The sequence below is a fragment of the Panthera leo genome, chromosome B1, assembly GCF_018350215.1.
Source record: "Panthera leo isolate Ple1 chromosome B1, P.leo_Ple1_pat1.1, whole genome shotgun sequence".
Taxonomy (NCBI): domain Eukaryota; kingdom Metazoa; phylum Chordata; class Mammalia; order Carnivora; family Felidae; genus Panthera; species Panthera leo.
In genome coordinates, this window is record NC_056682.1 from 37,980,464 (window position 1) to 37,991,893 (window position 11,430).

Here is an 11,430-nt window from a genome sequence, read left to right on the forward strand (position 1 = left end):
CTCGATTCTGTGAAGCAGCAGTGTAATGAAAACAATCGTTCAACTACCATCTTGTTTCGCGAGGTTCGAAGTGTTGGAAAATCAATGCAGGGCTTATGGTGAAAGTGCCACATCCTCAACTCTGTCAAAATGCACTTTGTGGAAATGGCCTGTCAATTAACGTGTCGTGTCGCGTAGAAGTCTGTGAAGCTCTATGTGGGGAATGATGTGGAGAGTGACATGTACAGGACTCTGTAGAGAATCCTGTGGAGAAACCCTCTTTCAACTAACATCTTGGTGCACTAAGTTCGAAGTGTTTGAAGACCTATGCAGGGACTACGCAGAGAGTGCCGTATGCTCAACTCTGTAAAACAACAGCGTGGTGATATCATCCTCCAAATATCACCTGGGTTCACTTGTCAGACGTGTTTGAAATGCCTTGCGGCGGCTACACCGAGTATATCTTACATTGCACTGTGTCAAACAACACTTGGAGGAAGCCGTCCTCCAACTCACATCTTATTTCCCTAAGTTTGATGTGTTTGAAAACCATGCGGGGCCCACAACGAAAGTGCCATATACTCAGCTCCGAGAACAGACACTATGGTGACACAGTCTCCGAGCATCTGGATTCGCGAGGTTACAAGGGTTTGAAAAGACGGAGGCGGGGGGGGGGGGGGGGGGGGGGCTTAGGTGCATAGCACCCACCGTACGCTCAACTCTGGGAAACAACATGGGACAAACTGACTTTTAACTAAAAACTTTTAACTAAAAAAGGGTTAAAAGGGTTTCAAATCCCTGAGGGGCCTATGAAGACCGTGCCATATACTCGACTCTGTGAAACAACACTGTGGGAAAACGATCTTCGACTACCAGCTGGTTTCTCTGAGTGAGCAGTGTGTGGAAATCCTATGCTCTCGTAGGATTGCCTAATCGCAAGGTGCCTTATACTCAACTGTGTGAATACCAGTGTGGTGAAAGGATCGCTCAACTACTATCTGGTTTCACTGATACAAGTGTTTGAAAACACATGCGGGGCCCATGTGGCTAGCGCCATACGCGCCACTCAATCAAACAACACTGGTGAAACGACCTTTCCATTAGCTTCTCACTGCGCGTAGTTACAAGGGTTTGAAAACCTAAGTGGAGGCCACACGGAGAGTGCCAATTCTGTGAAACAACACTATGGGGAAACCATCGTTCACCTACCGTCTGGTTTCCCTAAGGTAGAAGTCTTTGAAAACCCATGGGAAGCCTAACGGTTAAGTGCCATGGACTCGACTGTGAGAGACAATGGTGTGGCAAAACGATCTTTCAGCTGACATCTGGTTTCCCTGCTTCAAGCCTGTTTGAAAACTATCCAGGGTCTACGAGGAGAGTGCCATATTTTCAACTCCGAGACACAACACAGTCGGGGAAACCCTCTTCCAACTAACATGTTGTTTCAGTAAGTTAGCAGTGTTTGAAAACCACGCGGAGATGACACCGAAAGCGCCACAGACTCAACTCTGTGAGACACTGTGGAGAAACCATCTTTCAACTAACATCTCATTTCACAAAGTTACAAGCGTTTGAAAACGCTTGTAGGGCCTGCGCCGAAAGTGCCACCTGGTCAACTCTGTGAAACACTGTGGGGACTCCACCTTCAACTAACATCTCGTTTCACTTAGAAGTGTTTGAGAGCCGTATGCCGTTCTACGTAGAAAGTGCCATGTGCTCAACTCTCTAAAGCAACACGGTAGGGGGACCACCCTTCACATACCATCTGGGCTCCCCTGTTAGAAGTGTTTGAAAACTTATGCAGAGCCTACACCGCAAGAATCATACACTCCACTCTGTCAAACAACACCTGGGGAAGCCGTCCTCCAACTCACATTTTAATTCACTATGTTAGATGTAGATGCAAACCATGTGGGGCCTAGTCCGAAAGTGCCATATACTCAACTCTGTGAAACAGCACTGTGGGGGAAAGACTCTTTCTTCTAGCCTCTGGTTTCACTAGGTTACAAGTGTCTGAGAAGACCCACGGGACCTAGGCGCGTAGACCATGCATTCAACTCTGTGACACAACGCTGTGGTGAATCCAAGTTGCAGCTAACTGCTCTTCACCAAAAGTGGTTGAAAACCTATGCCAGTTCTACAAAGAAAGTGTCATTTGCTCAACTCTGCGCAACACGACTGTGGTGAAACCGTATTTCAAGTAACATCTGGGTTCATTTCGTAGGAGTGTTTCGCAACTTGCGGGGGGGGGGGGGGGGGGCTTAGGCGGAAAGTGCCATCTGCTCCACTGTCAATTTTTAGGGAAACCATCTTCCAACTATCTTGTTTCACCATGTTAGACGTACGTGAAAAACGTTGCTAGGACCAATGAGGAAAGTGCCATGTTCTCGACTCTGTGAAAACATACTGTGGAGAAACCATCTTTCAACTAACACCTTGTTTGCCTAAGTTAGAAGAGTTTGAAAACGTATGCAGACGTGGACGGTGAGTGCCATATACTCGGCTATGGGGAAAAACACGGTGGAGAAAACACCTTTCAACTAACATCCCAGTTCACTAAGGCAGACGTGTTTGAAAACCTACGGAGGCTTATGTAGAAAGTGAGGTACACTCAACTCTGTGACACGACCTTGTGGGGAAAGCATCTTCCACCTACCATGTGGTTTCACTAAGTTGGAAGTGTTTGAGAAGCATCCGGAGACTACAACGAACCTGCCGTATACTCAACTCTCTCAGACGCTGTGGGGGAAACCATCTTTCCAGTCACATCTCGTTTCACAAAGTGAGAAGTGTTTGACAACCTATGCAGGGCCTAGGCGGAAAATGCCATACACTCAGCTCTGTGAGACAACACTGTGGGTCTCCACGTTTCACCTAGCCGCTCGTTTCGCTTAGTGAGAAGGGTTCGAAAGCCTACGTGGGTACTACGCAGAGAGGGCCCTGTGCGCAATCTGTAAAACAACACTGTGGTGAAACCCTCCTTCAAACAGCATCTGTGTTCCCTCGTTAGTGTTTGCAAAGCTACGCGGAGCCTAGCCCGAAAGTATCTCACACTGCGCTCTGGCAAATAACACGGTGAAAGCCGTCGTTCCACTGACATCTCGCTTCGCTAAGATAGACGTAGCTCCAAACGTTGCGGGGCCTACAACGAGAGTGCCATATAATGAACCCTGTGAGACGACACTGTGGGGGACACAATCTGTCTCTTAACATCTGGGTTCACTAAGCCACAGGTGTTTCAAAAGGCTCGCAGGCGCCTAGCGCACGGGACCGTACGCTCTCAACTCTTGGAAACAACACTGTGGGGAAACCGCCCTTCAACTACCATGAGGTTTCTCTAAAGTAGAAGGGTTTTAAAACCTAAGAGAAGCCTAACGGTTGAGTGCCGTCTACTCAACAGTGAGAAACGATGGTGTGCTGAAACGAGCACTCAAATAATACCAGGTTTCACTAACTTAAGAGTGTTTGGAAACTGTTGGGGGTCTACGCGGCAAGGGCCCTACCCTCAACTCTGTGAGACGCTGGGGGGAGACCACTTTTCAAATAACAGCTCGTTTCCCAAAGTGACAACGGCTTCAAGACCCATGCAGGGCCTGCGACGAAAGTGACGTAGAGTCACCTCTGTGAAACAACACCGTGGAGACGCCGCCTTTCAACACACCTCTCGTTTCCCTTACTGAGAAGAGTTTCAGAAACGAGGGGCTTCCTACGCAGAAAGCGCCATGTGCTCACCTCTGTAAAACAACACTGTGGTGAAACCATCCTTCAAATTGCATCTGGGTTCCCTTGTTAGACGTGTCTGAAAAGCTATGCGGAGCTCACACCAAAAGTATGAGACACCCACTCTGTCAAACAACACCTGGGGTGTGTGTGTGGGGAGGGGGGAGGGCAGAGAAGCCGTCCTTCAACTAACAGCTTACTTCACTATGTTACCTGTGGTTGCAAACCGTTCGTGCGGGGCCTACAGCGAAAGTGCCACATACTCAACTCTGAAACAACACTTTGGGGAGACCGTTTCAACTAACACGTGGTTTCACTAAGTTAGAAGTGTTTGAGAAACCCGTCGGGGCCTAAGCACAAAGTGCTATGTGTGTATATATACATATATACAGAACACTGTCACACTGCACATTGCAGGAGCCTTCTTCTGGCTAACAGCTTGCATCACTAACATAGAAGTGTTTGGAACCCTCTGTGGGGAACCAGGGGGAAAGTGACATATACTCGACAGTGGGAGAGAATACTGTGGACTGACATCACGTTTCACTGGGCACAGGTGTCTGAAAACCAATTCGGGGCCTATGACGAAGGTGCCATATACGCGACTCTGTCAAGAGGCACTTTGGGGAAACCACCTTTCAAATAACATCCCGTATCACTAGGTTAGGTTTGCCGGAAATCCTCTGCGGGCAAAGAAGGGGCAAGTGACATTTACTCGGCTGTGTGAGAAAGTCCAGTGAAGAAGCCATCTTGCAACTAACATCTTGGCTCACTGAGGGACAACTTTTGAAAACCTATGCGGTGCCCACATGTAAGGTCAGTGCCACAAACTCGGCTCTGTGAACGAACATCTTGTATCGCTAAGTTAGATCAGCGTTTGAACAAACGCTTATCGTGGGGCCTCAGTGGAAGGTGCCATATACTCGTCTTGGGCAAACTGCACTTTGGAGAAACGCTTTCCATTCACCTCTGGTTCCACTAACTTGGAAGTGTTTGCAATGCCATGTGGGGCCTAGACTCTCAGCGCTGTGAAACAAAACTGTTGGGGAAACCCTCTTTCAACTACATTGGGTTTCACCAGGTAAGAAGCGTCTGAAGCCTGTGGGGGGCTTTATGCGGCGCGTGCCACTCAACTCTGTCAAATGTTTGCCCTTCAGGGAAACTGCCCTTCAGCTGATATCTTGTATCACTAAGTCAGAAGCGTTTGAAAACCTACGCGGGGCACGATGTGGAAAGTGACAAGTACTCGATACTCTGAAAGAGTCCTGCAGGGAAACCATCACTCAGCTGACACCTTGTTTGACTAAGTTGCAAGAGTTTGAAAGCGTACGCAGACGTACACGGCAAGTGCTCTGTCCTCGACTGTGTGAAACAAAACCGTGGGGGGCGGGGCGGGGGGAGGAAACACCTTTCAGCTAACATCTCCTTTCCCTAAGTGAGAAGAGGGGGAACAGTGATGGGAGGCCTATAGTGAAGGCTGCACATTTGGGGAAACCATCTTTCCAGGAACTTCTTGTGTCTCCTGGTTGGCATTGTTTGAAATTCTATGCGGAGAACGACGTGGAAAGTCACCCTCCACCCTGTGGAGAAACCATCTTTCAGCTGGCATCTCATTTCACTGAGGTCCAAGTGTTTGCGAACCTACGGTGGCTTGCGTAGAAAGTGCCCTTACGCTCCATCATGTCAAACACGGTTTGCCGAAACGGTCTTTCTGCACCAGAAGAGAGCTGTCTGACACCTGTGCGGGGCCGACAAGGTAGGTGCCGTATAGTCACCCGTGTGAAGGTACACTCTGAGGACACCATCTTTTAGCTAACACCTAGTTTCACTCAGTTCCAAGGGCTTGAAAACCTGAGCGGGGACTACGCGTCAAGTTCCATGTACTCTACTCTGTCAGACTTCACTCTGGGGAAAACTAACATTCAACTAACAGCTTGTATCAATCACGAGGGCTGAAGTGAGGGCCCATGCCACAAAGCAGCTCAAGTGCAGGCTTAGGGTTCGAGGCAGGCTTAGGTTTCAGTGGAGGGTCCAGGTAAGAGGTAGGGTTAGTGTTAGGGTTAGGCCTAGGTCCCAGAAAGCTCCAGGTGATGAACCCACAGCCGGGCAGTGGTCTCCCCAAAGGGCTGAGTTGAGGGTACTGGTCAGGGTGCTGTTCAGGATCAGTCTTAGGCTGCCAAGGCCTCACACGTCGATGGGCCCCTGGTTGAGGTGAACTTCAGAATCCTCTCGGGCAGCTGCAGGCGGGCATGGGAAACGACATGGTGAGCTTCCAGGTTCCATGCCGAGTCAGCCTGCACCGCTTCTGGACCCCAGGCGCGTGGTGTTTGCAGACGTTGGATTTAGGTCCCGATGTCGAGAGAGGCTTAGCTAGGGTTAGGGTTCGGTCCAGGGACGTCGCCAGGGCCGATGCCACTCAGGTCTTGTGATCTCCCTCGAGGGCTGAAGTGACGGCCCATGCCACTACGCAGCTCAAGTGCAGGGTTAGTGTTCGAAGCAGGCTTAGGTTTCATTGGAGGTTCCCGGTTCGGAATAGGTTAAGGTTTAGGTGTAGGGTTAGGTCCCAGGTGGCGCCAGATACCGAACCCACAGTAGGGCAGTGGTCTCTCCTAAGGGCTGAGTTGAGGGCACAAGGGAGGGTGCCGGTCAGGATCAGTCTTTGCCAAGGCCACACACGACGATTGGCCCCTGGTTGAGGAGGCTCCGGAATCCTCTCGGGCAGCTGCAGCCGGGCCTGGGAAACGACATGCTGAGCTTCCAGGTTCTATGCTGAGAGAGCCTGCACTGCTTCTGGACCCCAGCCAAGTGGTGTTGTCCGGCGTTGAAATTGTGTCCCCATGGGTAGAAAGCCTTAGCTAGGGTTAGGGTTCGGTCCAGGGACGTCACGAGGCCCGAAGCCACTCGGGTCTCATCTCCCTCGAGGGCTGAAGTGATGTCCCAAGTTACAAGGTGGCTCAATTGCAGGGTTAGGGTTCGAAGCAGGCTTAGGTTTTGGTGGAGGCTCCCGTTTTGGGGTAGGGTTAGGGTTAGGACCCAGGAGGCTACTGGTGCTGGACCCACAGGAAGGCAGTGGTCTCCCTAAAGGGCTGAGTTGAGGGAACAAGGGAGGATGCCGGTCAGAAGTCTTGGGGGGGTGCCAAGGCCACACACGACGATGGGCCACTGGTTGAGGAGGCCTCCGGAATCCTCTCGGACAGCTGCAGCCGGCCTGGAAAATGATATAGTGAGCTTCCAGGTTCCATCCCGTATCAGCCTGCACTGCTTTTGGACCCTAGGCGCTTGGTGTTGTCGGACGTTTGAATTAGGTCCCCATGGGGAGAGCGCCTTTTCTAGGGTTAGGGTTCGGTCCAGGAAGTTCGCGAGGGCCGAAGCTACTCCGTGCTCATCATCTCCCTAACGGGCTGAAGTGAGGGCCCACGTTACAAGCCGGCTCAAGTGCAGGGTTAGGATTCGAGGCAAGCTTAGGTTTCGGTGGAGGGTCCCGGTGCGGGGTAAGTTTAGGGTTAGTGTTAGGTCTCAGGAGGCTCCAGGCGCCAAACCTACAGCAGGGCAGTGGTCTCCGAAGGGCTGAGTTGAGGGCACCAGGGAAGTTGCCAAGGCCACACACGTCGATGTGCCCCTGGTCAAGGAGGCTTCCGCAATCCTGTCGGGCAGCTGCAGCTGGGCCTGGGAAACGACATGCTCAGCTTCCAGGTTCAATGCTGTGTGAGCCTGTACCGCTCTGGACCCCAGGCGCGTGGTGTTGTCATACGTTGTAATTGGGTTCCCATGGGGAGAGAGCCTTACCTAGGGTTAGGGTTTGGTCCGGGGACGTCGCCAGGGCTGAAGCTACTCCGGTCTCGTATTCTCCCTCGAGGACTGGAATGAGGGCCCATGCCACATGGCGGCTCAAATGTAGGGTTTGGGTTTGAGGCAGGCTTAGGTTTCCGTGGAGCCCCCGGTTCCCGGTAGGGTTAGGGTTATGGTTAGGGTTAGGACCCAGGAGGCTCCAAGCGCCGAAACCAAAGCAGGGCAGTGGTAATCGCGAAGGGCTAAATTGAGGGCAAAAGGGAGGGCGCCAATAAGGATCAGTCTTTGGCTGCCAAGGCCACACACGTGTTTGGGCTCCTGGTCGAGGAGGCCTCCGGAATCCTCTCGGGCAGTTGCAACTGGGTCTGGGAAACAACATGGTGATATTCCAGGTTCCATGCGAGGTGAGCCTGTACCGCTTCTGGACCCAAGTCGCATGGTTTTGTCAGACGTTGGAATTGGGCCCCCATGGGGAGGGAACCTCAGGTAGGGTGAGGATTCAGTCCAGGGACATCGCTAAGGCTGAAGCGACTCCGGGGTCGTGGCATCCCTCAAGGGCTGATGTGAGGGCCCATGCGACAAGGCGGCTCAAGTGCATGGTCAGGGTTCGAGGCAGCCTTATGTTTCTGTGGAGTGTTCTGGTTCAGGGTAGGGTTAGGGTTAGGTCCCAGGAGGCTCCAGGCGCTGAACCCAAAGCAGGGCAGTGGTCTCCCCAAAAGGCTTAGTTGAGGGCACAAGGTATGTTGCTGGTCAGTGTTAGTCTGGCTGCCAATGCCACACAAGTCGATGGGCCACTGGTCGAGCAGGCCTTCGGAATCCTCTATGGCAGCGGCATTCGGGCCTGGGAAACTACATGGTGAGATCCCCGGTTCCTTGCCGAGTGAGCCGGTACCGCTTTTGGACCCTAGTTCCCTTGTGATGTCAGACGTTGGAATTTGGTCACCATGGGGAGAGAGCCTTAGGTATGTTTAGCTTTCGGTCCAGAGATGTCGCCAGGGCTGAAGAGACTCGGCTCTTGTGATCTCCCTCTTGGGCTGAAGTGAGGGCCCATGCCACAAGGCAGCTCAAGTGAAGATTTAGGTTTCGAGGCCGGCTTAGGTTTCCATGGAGGGTTCCGTTTCTGGAATAGGGTTAAGTTAAGGTTAGGTCCAAACAGGCTCTAGGTGCCAAAACCACATCAGGGCAGTGTTTTCCCTGAATGCCTGAGATGAGGGCACAAGGATCTTGGGGGTTGGGGTCAGTATTTTGCTCCAAGTCCACAGAAGTCGATGGGTCCCTGGTCGGTGAGGCTTCAGGAATCCTCTTGGGCAGCTGCTGCCGGGCTTGGAAAATGACATTGTTGGCTTCCAGGTTCCATGCCGAGTGAGCCTGCATCGCTTCTGCACCCCAGGCATGTGGTGTCAGACTTTGCGATTGGTTCCCCATGTGGAGAGAGCCTTAGCTAGGGTTAGGGTTCGGTCCAGGGACGTCACTAGGGCCGAAGCGACTCAGGTCTCCTGATGTCTCTCGAGGTCTGAAGTGAGGGCCCATGCGACGGGGCGGCTCCAGGGGAGGGTTAGGGTTTGAGGCCGGCTTAGTTTTCAGTGGAAGGATCCTGGTCGGGGTAGGTTTAGGGTTAGGTTTAGGTTCAAGCAGGCTCTAGGCGCCGAAGCCACAGCAGGGCAGTGGTGTCCCCGAAGGTCCTAGTTGAGGGTACAAGGGAGGGTGCAGGTCGGGATCAGTATTGGACTCAAAGGCCACATATGTCGGTGGTCCCCTGGTCGGGGAGGCCTCCGGAATCCTCTGGGGCAGCTGCCGCCAGGCCTGGGAAACAACATGGTGAGCTTCCAGGTTCCATGCCGAGTGAGCCTGCACCGCTTATGGACCCCAGGCGTGTGGTGTTGTCAGACTTTGGAATTGGTCCCATTGGAGAGAGAGCCTTAGTTAGGGTTAGGTAAAGGGACGTCACCAGGGACGAAACGATTCCGGTCTCGTGATGACCATCAAGGGCTGAAGTGAGGGCCCATGCGATGGGGCACCTCAAAGGGAGGGTTAGGGTTCATGGCTAGCTCATTTTTCAGTGGAAAGATCCGGTTCGGGGCAGAGTTAGGGTTAGGTTTGGGTCCCAGGAGGATCCAGGCGACAAACCCACACCAGGGCAGTGTTCTCCCCGAAGGGCTGAGTTGAGGGCACCAGGGAGAGTGTCGTTCAGCATCAGTCTTTGGCTGCAAAGGCCACACAAGTCGATGGGGCCCTCGTCGGGGGGGCCTCAGGAATCCTCTTGTGCAGCTGCCGCTGGGGTCTGGGAAACTACATAGTGAGCTTCCAAGTTCCATGTCGAGTGAGCCTGTGTCGCTTCTGGACCCCAGGCATGTGGTGTTGTCAGACTTTGGGATTGGGTCCCCATGGAGAGAGAGCTTTAGCTAGGGTTAGGGTTCGGTCCAGGGACGTCGTCAGGGCCGAAGCAACTCTGGTCTCGTGATGTCCCTCGAGGGCTGAAGTGAGGGCCTATGCGACGGGCGGCTCAAGGAGAGGGTTAGGTTCGAGGCGGGCTTAGATTTCGGTGTAAGGATCCGGTTCGGTGTAGGTTTAGGTTTAAGGTTGGTCCCAGGAGGATCCAGGCGCCAAACCCACAGCAGGGCAGTGTTGTCCCCGAAGGCCTGAGTGGAGGGTACAAGGTAGAGTACAGGTCGGGACCAGTCTTTCGCTGCCAAGGCCACACAAGTCGATGGGCCCCTGGTCTGGGAGTCCTCCTGTATCCTGTCCGGCAGCTGCAGCCGGGCCTGGGAAACGACCTGCTGAGCTTCCAGCTTCCATGCTTAGTGAGCCTGCACCGCTTCTGGACCTCAGGCATGTGGTGTTGTCAGACTTTGGGATTGGGTCCCCATGGGAGGGAGCCTAAGCTAGGGTTAGGGTTCATTCCAGGGACATCGCCAGGGCCGAAGCGACACCGGTCTTGTGATGTCCCTCGAGGGCTGAACTGAGCGCCTATGCGACGGGGAGGCTCAAGGGGAGGGTTAGGTTTCGAGGCCGTTTAGGTTTCAGTGGAGCCTTCCAGTTTGGGGGAGGGTTATGGTTAGGGTCAGGTCCTAGGAGGCTCCAGGCGCTGAAAACACACCAGGGCAGTGGTGTCCCCAAAGGTTTGAGTTGAGGGCACAAGGTTTTTTATCCGTTGGGGCCAGTCTTTGGCTGCCAAGGCCACACAAGTCCATGGGCCCCTGTTCGGGGAGGCCTCAGGAATCGTCTTGGGCAGCTGCATCAGGCCATTGAAACGACGTGGTGAGCTTCCAGGTTCCATTCCGAATGAGCCTGCACCGCTTCTGGACCCCAAGCCTGTGGTGTTGGCCGACTTTGGGTTTGGGTGCCCACGGGGAGAGAGCCTTAGGTAGGGTTAGGGTTCATTCCAGGGACATCACTATGGCTGAAGCAACTCTAGTCTCGTGATGTCCCTCGATGGCTGAAGTGAGGTGCCATGCGACGGAGCGGCTCAAGTGGAGGGTTAGGGCTCGAGGCCAGCTTAGGTTTCGGTGGAGGCTTCTGGTTTGGGGTAGTGTTAGGGTTAGGGCTAGGCCCCATGAGGCTCCAGGCGCTGAACCCCAGCAAGGCAGTGGTCTACCCGAAGGGCTGAGTTGAGGGCACAAGGGACGGTGCCGGTCAGCGTCAGTCTTTGGCTGCCAAGGTCACACAAGTCGATGGTCCCCTGGTCAGTGAGGCCTCAGTAATCGTCTTGGACAGCTGCGGCCAGACCTGGGAAACGATACGGTGAGCTTACACATTCCATGCCGAGTGCCTTTTCCACTTAGGCCCTGCCGTAGCTTTTCGAACCGTTCTCACTGAGTGAAACATGTTCATTAACGGAGAGATAGGTGGGTCCCACAGTGGGGCTGCTGAGAGCCGAGCCTAGGGTACTTTCCGCCCAGTCCCCACACCTGCGTTTCAAACACTTGTAACTCAGGGAAACGC